This window comes from Chrysoperla carnea, chromosome 4 (genome assembly GCF_905475395.1).
Source record: "Chrysoperla carnea chromosome 4, inChrCarn1.1, whole genome shotgun sequence".
Taxonomy (NCBI): Eukaryota; Metazoa; Arthropoda; class Insecta; order Neuroptera; family Chrysopidae; genus Chrysoperla; species Chrysoperla carnea.
In genome coordinates, this window is record NC_058340.1 from 56,868,777 (window position 1) to 56,886,152 (window position 17,376).

Sequence of the window (17,376 nt, forward strand, 5' to 3'; positions counted from 1 at the left end):
AAAACTATTAGATTTTCATTTGTTTTCTTCTAGGGCAATTTCTAAATCGGTGTTAAAAGTGGTAAAATTCTTTAAAAATATATACTACTTTTAATAGTTGCCTTATCCAAATAGAACTTTTGCTAAACTGTTTCCTTAGGAAATGAGAAGTGCGAAAATGTAAGTTTGTAGTGTAATTTAAAACGTTGCCAAATACAAAATTGAAAAGAAATGTATCAAATACTCATCGAAATACAAAAGGACAAGGGTTTTAAAAATAAAATATTAAAAATTGTATGAATAATGAGTTTTAAGATGTAATAATAATGTTAGATGGTGAGAATTTATTAGATAAAATTTAGCAAATTAATTTTTTTTGTAATTAGTAGTCGTTAATGACCTCGCTGTTAAAAATCGACTTTAAATAAATAATTTAAAAAAAAAAAATGTTAGATGATACTTATTTATCGGTGTTCAATAAAATGTAACATAAATGGGATAATAATGACAAAATCAAATGTAGATTGGATTGATTTCATTGATTATGAGCTAAACTATGTCCTTTGGGGTGTTTTATCAATCAGGTAGTCTATTGATAATGATAATGCTTATGTTTTCAGGTTTCTATTTTGTTTTTTAATTGGTATGTACAGTAAATTCTTTTCATATACATTTTATTAAAATACTTTTACTGAATACATTAATTTTTGTTTTTAACAGAAAATTTGAATTTTATTAAAATTGCAATTTAAACATATTTAATTTTTAATTTTATGGATGATAAATTTTAATTAAATTTTTATTTCGAAATATTAGATATCTAAGAAACTTTTTGTTATTGCATAAAAATTATGATTTTTTCAAACACAAATTGTGTGCTTCTTCGTATGAAAATTTCTCAATACACTGATAGCTCGGAAGAACATCGGAATTAAAAAAAAAAAAGAATATTGACAAAAACGCTGCTTAGAAAAATTAAAATTTGACGGATTTGATATTTTCAGCATTTCCTGCTGAAACGTGCGCTTAGAATTCCGTTCTTGCGACCGTAATTTGAATCATCACAAGCCTTAAATTATGAAGAAACCTTAGCTAATTGTGTACAATTTTTCTTATCAGAATTTTCGTTAAGTTTAACAAAAATATTCCTTTTCTTCCAAAATTTCAACATTCCATATCTAAGAAACGACGCTTTTCTAACTATATGTGTGAAATTGTCATTAATTTAATGTTATCTTCCATTTGCAGAATTTCTGCTGTCATAACTTGGACCAACCTGTTTACTATTGCCTTATCTAGCCTGATTCCATAAATCCTATTAAAAAAACTGATTCAACTTGCTACTAAAATCAATTTGTTTTTTCTTAAGCAATTCGCTTTTTGCCCTTTGCCCATTCAGTTGTATTCAATGGCAAACCTTGTAAATCGAAATAAATTAAATTGTAAATAAAAACCAAGATGTATTTTGTGGTACATAACATATTTTAAAACACCAGTTTTGTAAATTGAGTATGCTTTTCGCCATCTCTTTTAAGGTATTTTCTTAGTTTCCAAACAATAATTCTAGCCTACTCAATATAATACGAATAATAATCAAGCTAAATGCGAGATGTGCAAGGATTAAATACTTTTAAATTAGCATTTATACCAATACAAAACTGAAGAAGATTGATAAATGTCGCATAAATTGCTGAAGGAGATTATGGGGATGCTTTGAAAAAGTTTCACTGAAAGTCTTTTTCCTATCAAATATTGCGGGGTCCTTTCCATACTTTTAAATCAACAAAAAAACTTGCTTGTACCACGATGGTACCACGGAGTTTCACACAGTTAGAACAATAAATCCTAAAACAACATATATTTTCCAGGTAAATAATAGGTTTCTAAATAAATAAAACTCTTTCAATTTGAATGTGAAGTAAATTTTAGGTTTTGTGCACACATATCGTACAATAGTTGTTGTAGGTAAATCCTTTATAAACTGTACACATAAAAGTAAAATTAGTTTAATGTTATTACATTTGTGCGTGTTAGAGGTAGTTTTATTTTGATTGTTACCTTTTACTACCGAGGGTATAGACCTTCGTTGTAATGAATGTTACATCTACTTTTTTAGTTCCATGTTACTTTTTTAGTGTTTAGGTATTTAAATTATAAAAATCTCCGCGCTACTTCGTCGTTACAAATAAGGAAGCTTCTAAAACATTATATCACTTATAGGTTTGGATAAAAATTCGTAATAATATTATTGTCTGGAAAGCCTGAGGGTGGTAACTTTTTTTGTATTGGATTGATAGAGAAACGTTTGATTTTTTTCAAAAAATAGAGTTTTATTTCTAAAAATGCTTAGTTTTGGAGATATATGCAATTTAAATTATTTTTCCAGAGAATTTCATGTTAAGAAAAATATGTCATTTGTCAATTCCTGTTATTTTATTTTAATAAAAATTTGAGGCTACAATACAAAGCGAAAGATCACAATATGTACCAATAATTAATCTTAGACAATTATTTTGGAATGTAGTCAGTGGTTTTAATATTGATGGTTTTTCCCAACTTTAAATCATGCAGCCGTAATCGATTTTATTTCACACGCGGTTGTGTAATGAAATTATTTTTAATCTTTTTTGACCCGAGCCATAATTTTTGTATGATATTTTTAAAAACATTTGTTGTTTTTAAGCAGCTTGATTATAGTTGCGAGATATGGTATAAGAAATTATAATTTTTAACGAGGAAGGTGCTTAAGAAGGAAGGAAGGAGATATTTGTGGTGTGTTGATTTTTTCAGGAAAGAGTTATGTAATTTTAAACTGAGGTTATTAATATTAATTTAATTTAAAAGAGGGTATGAGAATGTTTCTTGCTAAAGGACATAAAAGTAATTGTTTCATTGCTTAGTACAGTGCTAGGTCCTCTAGATATTGATGTTGATTTGTTCGGCTATATCATTTATTGCGATATTGAATAATATTGAATTCAATAACTATCCCTGTAGAATGCCATTTTGTAGTGGGAATACCTTTGATGCATGATTTTGAATTGTGGTAGTAAACGTACGTTTAGATAGAAAATCCGATATTAAAAGTGGCAGTCCTTCCAGCCTTCAATTATTCATTAAAAAAATTTTTTTTTTTGCGCCAAATAGTATCAAACGTCTTCTCAAAGTCGATATTTATTTTCAATGCATATGCAAAGTAAGTACCTGTGTTATACAAATGTTAATAAATAATTTCATTTGACTTTACAGTCAGGATAAACAAATGTAAAATATTATTTTATCCATGAAATTGGCTATTAGAACCACAACACAAACAGTCAATATAAAATATATATATAACTTTAAAAGAATATAAAGATAATAATAATAATAATAATAATATCAAAATACTTTTGTACTATAGTATGCCAATTTTGGTAATGTGTCTTTTAAAGTATCGTAAAATTGCAATCTTATGATTTAAGATATCTCGAGTTTATTTTAAAAGCACTTTTTTTTTTTTTTGTAAAAGCACAGACTTTGATTATTAATTTTTGACAAATCGAACTGAGAATCGATATGAAATTTTTACAAGAGATGTATAAATGGGATTAATTGATAGATACAATTTTAAATTTTTGATGTTTATTTCAATTTGACACGTATATTGGCGTATATACGTCTTGAAATACTTTAACTTTAGTTGAACGAAAATTAAAACAAAAGAATTGAATCTGTCTTTACTTTAAATTAAGTTGCTCAACACAAAAGTGACCTTTAAAACGATATTACGTATTCTTTTGCTCAAATGAATCTTTTGTTTTCAAGATCAAGATACACAAAAACGTATAGACTTTAAGATATAGTTTTAGATTTGGTTAGTTACGAAATTCGCTTTCAAGAAGATAGTAGAGTTAATTAAAAAAACAATGATTACAAAAAATCTGGCCCAGCTTTAAGATGTGTTATAGTAAAAACAAATCTCAGTCCTCAAACATATTTTTCCCAAATAGCGGCTTTTATTAACTGTAATGTCTCGAAACACTCTTCTTTTTCTACTTCATGCACCCGAATTCTTTACGATTTCTTTCGCTAATACTTTCTATATTTTCAAGAATTATTTAAGCTACCTTCAGATCTTGTAGATTTTAACAGTTTGAAAACACAGAGAAAGATAATAATACAAATGTAAGGAATGAAAAAATTGAAAAGCTCAATTATACACTTTATATAATTGAAAAGCTCAATTATATACTTTCCTTTTCAACTTTGAAAAAATTATCTGTTTATAATACATAATGTACTATATCTGAGTAATTATTCAATTAATCCCATTGAACCAAGTTTCAAATCAATAAAGCATACTAAATCAATCCATCCACTTGAGAGTTTTGATGCTATGAGAAAATATTAAATGAAAATAATTTAATAAAATACAGGTAGAAGCGTAGGAAAGATGCAGTTTTGTAGTTAAGTTATATGTTCAATGTACAAGTCTACGCTTCATAGAAATTGTTCGATTCCGAAGATAACATTGCTTTCAGAGTCACTGGCTCCCGATCAACAGTTAAATCAATTACTCTGACCCTTTGAAAATTCACTACTGGAATTTCCAACCACCTCTCAAAGTAGATTGACAAGGATAGTAAATATCGGGGCCTGGTCATAATACGCATGTCTTAATATACAACATCCTGGCGCGTATTTAAAATAAGATTATACCACTTTTAAATAAAATTAAAACAGTATATTTTGTACAAATTACCATTTTATCGTTTTCAAAAATTTTTTTCATAGAATTAACACAAAATTATCTAACAATATTACTCGTTTGAACGTTAAAACAAGATAAAATTTTATTTATTTATTTTAAGCACATGTGAATTTGAAATATAAACACATCATTGAAGCAACTAATTCCGGTTATACGATCATGCGCATTGAGTACCAGGCCTCCAAAATGGTGTTTCTCCGTCAGCTGTTTGAATATTGTATTTTCATCTTTGTTAATCTACTCTGTGACGCCAAAATATATATACTTGGTATACACTGGGCTTATCTATTTAAAATATATGATCTAAGCTCTGACCATTATTATATGCTTCAAAAAATCAATTTATAAAATCGGAACTAAGTACGGAAATAAACTGAAAAATGTTAATTGAAACCTTGTATGTACACATACATAAAGTACAGATATATGATAAAATGACAGAACAATCGTTTTGTGTTGTAATATTTGCTCGCACAGCACAAAGTACAACCAAGCAACACCATTTTGCATTGAAAAATGTAAATTTTATTATACCATTTTATTATCATTGTTTCATTTTGTTTGTAGTTGAATGTATTTTTTTTGAACTATTTTTTTTCGTTTTTGCAGTATTCTTCTACACCACGTACATATGATGACATGCGAAACTTTCCTTTTTTCCTATTCATTTTAGTTGCAATTGTTATTCAGTTATTCTGTTCGCCTGTTGCGAAGGAATATATCTGTGAATTTTTTTTTTACATATAGAATTCTATCGCATGTTTGTATATCCCATTTACCACCCTACAGGATGGTTTATTCGTTTTGTTGACTTCGACAATTTGGCATTTTACACTCGTATTTACCCGCGCATAGTATAGAAAAGACAACTGCAATAAATTCACTCCCTAAAGACAGCCATTTATGCACTTAGAGTAATGAGAGATTTTTTGACGCATTCTGCACATGCGTCAAATATTTCAAGGTTTAAATATTCTTACATTATAACCTCTATATCATTTTATATTAATTATTATTAATTATGCCTCAGCTAATTAAAAATAGTTTGATTTTTGAAAGATAAATTAATATAAAATGATATAGAGGTTAAAATTTACCAAGGTAAAGAATATTTAACCCTTTAAATATTTGACGCATGTGCAAAATACGTTAAAAAACTCTAAATCTCTAATCTCTCATTTCTCTAAAGTGCATAAATGGCTGTCTTTATAGAGAGTGAATTTATTGCAGTTGTCTTTACTATAATATGCGCGGGTAAAAATCAGATCGTAAGAAATACAATGCATTCTTTATAATTTTGTTTAAATTACAAGCTACATATTGAAAACTAACGTTTTGATTCAGAGCGTTATTTTGTGAAAAAAACACAAAATTGCATAATAAATAAAACGCATTGTTTTGATTTTGTATTTAGAAAACAAAAACAGTATAAAATTAAAATGGTAAAATAAACTAATTCAGTTTTATTTTAAGTATTATTTACGTTTTAATAACTCTTTAAAAAGCATTCCATTCGAGCATACATTGATTACATAAATGAAAATATTGCATGTATTTCGAAAAATTTATCAATTATCTAGTTTAATAGAACTGATTTTTGAAAATTTCATGAAAATAATCATTAAATTCCATTCTAGTTCATAGTTTTACAATAGGGTTTTCCATTGAACATGAAATAACTTTAAACTTAAATTGACAAAATTATGAACTATCGTATAAAAATTTGACAGTTTGTGTTGTTTATGATACTAGCCAAATGTTACCCCCGCAAAATTGGAAATCGCGATACCATAGAGAAAAGTATTATATCACACTTAACTAAACATGCAATATTAAACAATGCATCCAAATTACGGAACTTTGAATTGATTCGATTCAAACATTTGTTTAGAATTATGTTAACATAGTTACCTCTCGTCAACCACAATATAAATAAAATTGATTTACTTTACGTTATTATATCGAAACAATAAAATGGGCCAATTTCTGACCCCATGCCTAAAGCGAAACAAACAACCTTACAAAAAATTCATCATTTCTCATGCATAACTTTAATTTATTTTAAAGTTAATATGATAAAGTTACTGTGTCCAAAAAATAAGGTGACATTTGACAAACAGTCAACAAGGAATATTATTTGAACGTTATGCGTAATTTGCGTAACGCCATCCGCCTAAAAAGGCCGGAATTGTGGAAGGATAATTCATGGTTTTTACACCTTGATAATGCACCATCCCATACTGCACTCATAATTCGTGATCATTTCGTTAAAATTCAACCCATATCGTTCCGCAACCACCGCATTCACCTGATCTGGTGTCGTGCGACTACTGGCTGTTCAGCAAGCTCAAAAGACCGTTCCGAAGACACCGTTTTGATACGATAGAGGAGATTCAAGCCGCAGCGAAGACGGAAAAGAAGGCAATCCAGGAAAGTGACTACAACCAGTGTTTCGAAGATTGGAAAATCCGTTGGCATAAGTGTATTGCATCGGGAGGGGGTTACTTTGAAGGGGATGAAATTGATTTAGAAGAATAAATAATGAATTTTCAAAATAAATACAATGTTTCCTTAATTTTTGGGCACAGTATATATCATTTTGTATGGAAAACCCTTAATAAAATAACTATTAAAATCAAAATCATTTATTAATTACTAACATTTACTATTTCAATCAAACTGTTATTTTATAGTGTTCTTATGAATAAATGAAATAAATTATTCACATTTATAGTGAGAGGTTTTGTTTGGTCTACATATAAATGGAATATGGAACTAAAACCATTACTTTTATCATAAAAGGTTAAATATCATTGAACAATATGTTAAATGACCTTAAGGTTAAAATCTGTATGCAATCAAATGAATGGAAAATGCTTCATCACCTTTCCAATAACAAAATATATACAGTAAAGTAGAACTAAACAGGGAGTATGAAAACTACTGAAGGTCGAATTGCATTATCTATAAATGTTAAAGCGATCGCTAGGTTCATAATTTCCTTCGCCTAAATTTTTAGATCACAACCACTTATTGGTCAATAGAGAGAGAGTATAAAATAAAGTATTTTAAGGGCATTTCCATTAAACTTTTCCTAGGATTGATTTTAACGTGAACCTCGTTGAAAAACATCTGTTCAGGTAAAATATCTGTTGTATAATAAATATGGTGGAAGCGCAAATAAATGTATAGTAAGGTATACAGAAAAAATGTTTTTTTTTTGGCTTAAGCATATGAATAGTGGAACAAATTTCTTGGGACAAGAAAATAAGAAGAAATTTTTTCTCGCTCCAAGAATAATTTTGTCTTTCTTTTTAATTCTTGGTTCAAGATTTACAAAATCTTGTTTTAAATAAAAATTTATTTTGCCCTTTTTACTGGGTATAAGTAGATTAATGATTAATCACTTTTTTGTCAAAAGGAAAAATATAATCCTACATAATTTGATTGGTTAAAATAGCTAACGAATATTGGTATGATTATAAAGAATTTAACTGCGATTTTGTTATTTGTTAAACTTATCTGTTAATAATTGTTTATACTGAATAACATTTTAAGCATTATTTGTAACTAGAAATTACCTATCCATTTCGTTAGATAATTTCAACTTTATAAACAAAGGCTACCGCGTTATATCTTTCACTTTACTTGTCCTCACTTATTCCTCCTTTATTCACAATGTCATGAATTTTAATTTTGTTACCCTGATTCTTTTTCTAAATTAAAAGCAACCAATTTACATGAAAGGTCATTCTTACTATCCACCTCAAGTGTAAAAATAAACTACATGTTAGGTTTCACTATCCTTGTCCCGGGAATTTTTGATATGTCATTAAGCCAGTTATTCTTTTAAAAATACATAGACAATGACTCAAATCCAAAAAAACTAGAGTGTAAATGGAGAGTAATATTGAATTTCTTATCAGATCACAAGAAGAACAAACAGTTACGATAACGGAAAATCATGTAGAGATTTTATGGTTACTTATACGTAAAGTTTTTTTAAAATAATTGTTTAATTTTTTATGTAATTTTTCTTAAAAATTCTGTGACCCATCCAAAAAAGTTTTATTTTATATTGATTTTAAAGGATCCCAATGAAAATTTTGGTCTCAATGTTTGGTCTTATGAATTATCATTATCCAGATATAAATTATCATCCAGTTATATTCCATAGGTCATTTTAAATGTTCGTTTGCTCTAATGTCGTCGAAAAATTCCAAAGGAGGAAATTTCATATTATGTCAATCTTTAATTTTAAAATTCAATCTTTCAAGCTTTAATTTTAAAAGTAATTACATTAAAAAATCTGAAAGACATTTGCATTTTACTTTAAGCAGTCATATTGTACGCGGATAAATATTCTTAAGATGTCAATCTTCATTAAATTACCTTCGTTTTGATTCATCTAAGAGCCTGTAACAATTTTAAAAATTCTACCTCTTAGAAATCAAATAATTTATACAAATTTTAATAATTCTACTTCAATATCTTATAAATTTTTGTATCACAAATATTTGAATATAAATAAATATAGAAGAACAGTACTTGTGCATGCATGTAAATGGTACATTTTAACATTCATTTCGATGCCTCAACTATTATTTGCACGTGGCAAAATAATCACGGTAAGCTACTCTGATGAAAATTATTTATAATCGTATGTATTTTCTATTGATTGTGTGTGGTACTATAGAAACGAAAAGCATCTTTTAGCTTAACTCATCATGTACAGGTTGGCATCTAAATAGGTACTATTAATTAACCAATTTTAGATAATCTCAATGATTGAGACTCAAATAAAGCCTTAAGTGTTCTCAAAAACGTTTGTTTTTGGCAGACAATTTTTTTTGTAAACAAAATAAGTTATAGAACCTGGAAATGTTCAGGGCGGATTTTATTCAAAACGGGAAGTATTTTTGTCTCACTTATTGAACCCAAGCATTATATGCTACAAAATAGATTATTTGAGCAATTCTAGACTGTGTTATTTGCTCAAAAAAGTTATTTTGTATCTTTGTCCAAGTGTCTTGTCAAATTACATAATGCTATAATTACGAAATTATAAATACTTTAATGACGTAGCTTGTAAGCTTGAAATCATGTTTTAATTATTTTCTTATGGAATATAATAAGCTGACAGAATTCATTGTTTTTCGAGGAGAAAATTTTCGTTTTAACTTTGTTTTGACAAGAACAAATTTTATTGTTATATTTAATAATTTAAAAGCAATCAAGAGCAACAACAAATTTTAATATAAAAAAAAAAAAAAACACAATAATAACATTTGAAGGTCTTTGAAAATCATTATACATGCTCTTGATATTCATATGGTATATATATCCGAGGCATATCATGAAATTTAGGTACCTACTCCGTAAAATATTTATTTAATATCCAACAAAAACGTATTTTCATAATAAAAAAGCCTTGAGAATAAAATATCCTTCATAAAGATGATATTTAATAGTATTACAACATGGAAAAATATAAACAAACAATACTAAATTACAGACTGAGTGAGAAGAGCAAAAATGATTTTGGATAATCTTGTTTTAGTCTTGATTTAGATTGTATGCCATTGTGTTGAAACATGAAACATGTATGAATGGGCAAAATTACATCTAAAGTGTAAAAAATAGTTTAGTCTCGTTTTGGTCTAGATCTTGCTTATAATTGATAGTTTTGCAAGATGAAACAAGTATCTCGGTAACGATTTGACATACAAACATGTTGGAATAGTCAAAACTGTACGAAATTGAACGTTTTACAAAAAATTATCAAAGTGTTTTTACTGTAGAAGGAAAAAAATTTATTGAAGAAAAACAGGAGGATCTTTCAAACTTTCGATATATTTCCATCTTAACCTACTTGTCGACTAGACTACTTTCCACAATTTGATTCGTACGACAAATAGCTTAGCTTGCGCGCTTAACACGCAATTAGTTAAATCATGCGCAAACGGAAAAACAATATACATATGTGAGATCAGAAGCATCCACTTCATTTGTGTCTCTAGCTCCTCTATACTCTGTTTTTCGATGATTTTGTGGCAAAGTATTCTATTTAAGGATATACCTAAATTGCTCGATATGCCTTCAACATAATATGTAGATTTTAAAAATGAATGTTGGTGCTATATCACATAATATACATACACTTCTCGTTCACATTACACATTTATGTGCTACTGAATGAGAATGTTTTGAGGCTTTAGTAAAATAGTTGTTTTTAAGTATTCAAGTCATGTCGTACTGAATAAAAGCTGTAGCTTTGTGTTGCATGGTAGTATTCTTGTTTTTTTTTATCCCAATTACTAACTACTGTAGAACATTTTTATGTTTTAATACTTAAACAATTATTTTATCTACACTAAAGTTACCCGTTAAAAAATCAACAGCATTGTTGTTTACTTAAAAGTTTTTCCAAGACCTTAAAAAGTGATCCAGTTTTGAAAATTCTTTGAATATAATGGAGCCAAATAAGAGCCAAAGATATGGAGCCAAATAGGGCATCGATATCATAATAGCACAGGAGCTTGCGTTTCTTCAAAAATCTTGTTTTGAAATTCCACAAAGTTAAGCTTTCTACCGCAAATTGTTGATATTCTTTCCTTAAACAATATTTTCCTTCCCCGATAATTGTATGAATGAAGGGATTTTGGTGTATTTAAGAAAGTGGAAATAGTCCAACTTGGAAATAGCCCTCCCAAAATAAAAAAAAATTCACATAAACAGCACTTCCTTGTTCGGTTAAAAACTACTGAGAGGTAGTCAAAACGTACATTTTTGTCGAATTATGAATATCGAAAACATTTTTCGGCTAATGACTAATGCACACATCAGGTGGAAATTAATGAAAAATGATTAAGGAATATACAAAATGATTACCTCTGTTAGAGTATCAGCGATTTTTCTTTTCAGTAAAATTGCACCATGCAACTTTTTAAAGACAAAAATTTAGGTAAACATTTTTCATGTAAAACTATTTAAAATATCCCTGTGCAGTAAAAATTTAACTTTTCCTTTGTTGTCATCCTGTGATATTGTAAAAATAACAAACAATGCAAGTAATAAAAGAAAAAAAACAAATTTTAGGTTCACTTTATCGTTTTTGTAAAATTGTTTTGTTAGTATACAACTTTTTTATAAAAATATTATCTCCACATATAATACATATAGGAAAAAAGCCAAAGTCGATAATACAACATTCATTAAAAAAATTTATAATGTATAACAAAAGCACTATTTTTTCCGATAATAAATACTCGAGTTCGGAATAATTTTGGGTAAGCTGGAATTTTTTTCTCATTAAACTGTAAAGCTATAAATTTATACAGAGTGTCCTTTATGAGTTTACATATGCTTGAAACTCGAAAAATATCTTGGTGGATATACAGGCGTACATCTTACACAGGCATGAAACTTAACCTAGGTTTTCAAGCTCAATGAAAAGCTCATTCTACTTCATAACTGGTAATAGATAAATGAACACATTAATTCAGAAAGTTGTTACTGATTAAAAAAGTAAAATTTTTTGTTTGAAACATTTTTCCGAAAACCGTAAAGTTTTAGCAAAAACTAACTGAATAGACTCAAAATTGTTTATCCGTATAACATAATTATTTCGTATAATTGTTTCTGCGGAAAACTTAGATTGAATTCGATGCTGGTATTTACCGGAGATGTGTGCCTTTGAAACGAACATTTTTTTCGTTTTGTTTTGAACCTGTTTATATATATTTTTACTCACTCTTTAGATCTTTAGACCATTTCTCTTCTGCAGTCGAGCACGATTTTCAATCAACATCGTTTTATAATTTTATTAGTCTATAGACCTTAATAAAAAACGAACATTTTTCACAATTATTTTCAGTACTTATTTTTTAATTACGATTTGCCTGCTATGGCAACTTGGAATAATAGACAATACGCAATATACCAGAAAAGAAATTGTATTTTTTTATTCAATACTATTGCCAAATTAATCAACAACTTTCTTCGAAAGTCTTCAATACATTTTCTTTCTTTCTCATTTGAATAGAAAATACACGATTTTGAACATTCAAATTAATGTTACTTTAGTACCAACACAAAATACCTCATACCTTACCAAATTAACAAAATTCTTGCACACACAATGTAGCAGACAAAATGGATATAAAACAGAAATAAATACCTACCATTTTATTCACACATAGAAATCTTTAAATGTGGTTTTGTGTGGTTAAAAAGTGAGAAAAGGGGACATTGATGCGATTATAGAGACAATCTCGTGATGATTCATATTGGCTTTAATAATTAAAAAAGTTTTCAGAATGATAAAATTTTATGTGACACAGTTTATAGAGATTTGTATTACGAAATTATGAACAATAAATTCTTGGGTAATAAAGAATTGCAATTAAGGTGAAATAACAAGAAAAAGTGGCCATTAATTTAAACAACGGTATACTTTAATAGTAACATACACACAAAATGTTAGGTTCCATATCGCTACCCTTTTTTGAAATTAATCCAACACTTACAATAATTTTAACCATTCGCATGTGTTATTTTATTTTTATTTTTTTCCTTTTTTTCTGTTCAGTTTTCTTCTATTCTATTTTAGTAATATTTCCCCCAAAAATATGAACTTATGTATTGAATTGGAGGTAAACAAGTGAGTGAGCCATTAGCCTTTGGGTTGTTTGACGTTTTTAAGGCTTTGAGCACTCTACAGCTCTCTTTAAGTGAACGAGTGGGTTGAAATAAGGAAAGTTTGATTGAAAATTAGATTCATCTACAGCTCCGCCGAATTTGGTTCTATTGAAGAAGCATCTATTCGAATTATTGACTTCACCGCCCCTTTTACCGCTTTTTTATGTAAATATTACATTTTCCTATTCTTGTGTGTTCTAAATCACCAAAATTACATACAAATAAAACACATTTTATTACGAGAAGCATTTTATTAGGTGGGAATATGACCTTAGTAACAGAGTTTTGTTGCTAAAGCGTTCCTTTTTTTTTTAGTTCACTATAAACCCGTTCCCGTTTTTATTTTTCTTATTATGTGTATAGTAAACGGGGGCTTTTATATATTCTATGCGAGAATCTGTAATTTATTACTCTACCTAATGCTACTTTACGAACCGTTAACAAATTTTTGAGAAAAGTAGAGAACATTTTTTATGTTAACTTTATAAGGAAGAAAATAAAATATATAGATTAGACAATGATTTTATTTTTTATATACCTCATAAATTTTTATCAGAAATTAAATAATTTTTTTAAAATTATTTTTTATAAGGGTTTTTTCATGTGTTGATGTTTTATTTTTCAAGTATTGCAGACGGAATCATTACAATAAGCTGATTTCGTTGTTTTTAAACATAAAAATTTAAAACTTATTATTTTTGTTTGTGTATTAAAACTTTAACCTTGGGCGTTTAAGTATACAGTGTGTCGCATTTAAAATGAAGACACTCTCATATTTTCGTTATTTATAGGAATATCGATCTGAAATTTTGCTCAGTCATACAGGGTGAATCTGAACTGAAATCAGAACTTCAAACTCAGCTTACTACAACTTGACAAATAGGGCCGATTCTTAATATTCTGCCTAGCGTCAGATGGAGTGATAATAAAAAAATATAAATGTGAATTTTGCCATGAAAATCAATGTATGAGTATAAAAAAAATATCCCAAGCAACTTTTTACTTATTGTTTTTTCCCATATCTCAAACTATCTCTACGCAAAATATTAAGATTCGGCCGGATTTTTAAGTTATTTAAAGGTGTATGATTTTAAGTTGTATGACGATTTCAAAACGATATTCTAAGAGTAAAAAACGAAAATATAAATGTGTCCTCATCTTAAATGCGATAGTGTATATATATATATACATAATATATATCTCGAAGGTTACAATAAACCCCCCGACATAAAATCAGGTCTGACCGATTCGTTTATGGCATAGACGCTCCTTAACAAGAAACTTTATTCTTAAAATTGTATATTCTATATCACCCTGTTTTTCCACGTTGCGTTTGCTTTGGGAAACCTCACTTAACTTTATTAAGGATAGACTTTGGAATGAAAGAAATATAATATATAAATTAAGAAGGGAAGCGATGGTTGATGGGTGGCTGCACTCTGCTTCTCGAAGTAATGGAATAATTTGTTTCCGCGGTTCAAATAGAATTCATATATACGTCACAAAATTTGTATACTTTCTCGCTACTTGATAAATTACAACTTTAGATTATTGTCCAACGACAGTTAAACAAAAACAAATAGATATATTGTTATAAAACAGTCAAGGGAAAATAAAATGAAAATTATTTGTTCAAATTTAATTTTTATTACTCAGAAGAGATAGATGGTGGTATTTAATACATTTTATTTCTAAACTTTTAAATTGAATGGAATAATTGGGACCAAAAGTTATTCAAATATTTTGTAGAATATTTCTAAATGAAATTTCCGTTAATTTATTAAATATAATTATCCATTTATAATTATTTTAATTTTAATGTGAATACTTTATTATATTTGTATGATATACAATTGAAAAAAGTAAATTTGAATTAAAGTGCTCCTTGTTCCCCAACCTTAATAAATAGGTTTTTGAATAGCTTAGTTATTAAAGTTAAAAGTCTAGACCGCTTTTTATTCAACAAATATCATTTGTGAAGAATCTTTAATATGAATAATTTCTGAATTTATAAAGGGTGTTTACTTTAAATAAACCAAACATTCGCACAATAGTTAATTCATTGGAAGAGAGAACAAATTGGTAGTACTTAGTCGGTGTGGGACTGAAGTCGTATGAGTGCGACCCCTGTAGTCTACTCGAATAACTTCCCAGAGAGGAAAAAAAAAGATCTTGTTAGCCTTCATAGATTATTCTTCTAACATGTACTGCAGCTTATGCCGGAACTATCATTATCTCCATAGATAAATGATGTGTTTTTTACACTTTTCATATTCTGTTTATTCAGTTTTATCCAGCTTTTTTTTATTACCATTAAAAAACGGCCCCACTTATTCTGCTGAAAAGTTCTTAAATACGCGATTACGCGTCGAAAGGGCTTATCACATGTTAATGCCATAACTGGTTCGCGAGATGTTCGAGCCGAAAGAATCCGAACGAACTATGCACATACGTACACACAAACACACCCACACACACATTGATTTGGACATATTGATTTGGATATTGCGGCCTTGAAACTGCGGAAATATGTTAAACTGGAGATTTTCAAAATCGGCACCATTACATTAACTTCTTCTGGGAAGTTAATAAATATATCAAGAAGATAGAACTAAGTATACTCGTGGATGCAAATAAAATACCTAGCTAGCATTCTCCACTCCAAAAATAAACTTTAAACAGTATTTAGTCTCTCTTTCGAAATGTACAGTGAATGTGTACCCTTTTTTTCGTCTGTTAATGTACAAAAACAACATTACGAATCTATTTGACATGTTCCATTTTTGCACTTATATCGCTATATTTAAGGATGTTCCAGCATGGTATTTGCAGTTTCTATGTTAAAGCAATGGTACAATTTTTTTTTCGACAGAATTTAACGAAAAATTAAATTTAACAATTTAATAATGCTTACTATTAATTCCCAAAGTTTCAGAAATTTTGACCGTTTAAAATGGGAAATAATTATGCCAACGTCCCAATTTCGGTCAATTTACGTCAAAATTAATATCTCGAAAGTGAAAATTAATTTCTAAATTTTTTTTTTAGAATTGTATTGTATAAACATTTTTTTCTACTTTTTCTTCCATATATAATAATATCATAAAAAATAGGAGAGAGACCGGACATTTTACATGCTTTAAATGGGACATGACCCTCAAAATCGCGAACTTTGTCTTTAAATATCTCGCGATCTAAACGGTCAAAAATTATGAAATTTTAGGAATTCATAAATAAAGCTATTATAAACCCGAGAAAAAAAATTCGGCCAAATCTGTCGAAAAGTGATTTCATGCTGGTACTTAATGTAAATATATTGAAATAAATAATATATATATATATATATATATATATATATATATATATATATATATATATATATATATATATATATATATATATATATATATATCAATATTTATATAACATCTTCTTAGTATGTTGTGTTTATATGATATTGAAGGTGGCGTGATCCGAGTTCTTCAGTACCTTGGCAAATTGAATGTTTTGAAAGCGATTAAGTATCATTGAATGGGGAGATCTCATTTTTTCCCAACTCCATCTCTAGCAAAATTTTAATTTAGTGGAATTTATTGGTGATAGGTCCATTTTCTATAAAATCTCGATGCTCGTAAGTAAGTCTTATACGCATGGTCCGATCCGGAATAAAATCAGTAAATTTAACTAATCAAAAATCAGATTTGATTAAAATGATGAAGTCCTACAAAACCTGCGTTTTTCAGTAGTTCTAGTTTTAAAATTAACATGCTTAATTTGATTTACAGGTATTCACTTTCGCTATTTTTCCCAGATCAGTAATTTTACGCTTTGTCCAAGTTTGCCAATGGGTTTCAAATAAATCTTAGTTTGAGAATGAAGAAATCTTTGAAAAATTCTTTGTATATGAAAACCTTTGAGAAAATATTAACAATAAATAATTTTTT

The 17,376-nt window shown here is 28.2% G+C and overlaps 1 protein-coding gene across 1 annotated transcript in view; it reads right to left on the reverse strand.

Annotated features, from left to right (window-relative positions):
• LOC123298815 (hemicentin-1-like) overlaps positions 1 to 17,376 on the reverse strand; it is an 807,179-nt gene that overhangs the window by 34,922 nt on the left and 754,881 nt on the right. The gene's annotated exons all lie outside the window — the stretch shown is intronic.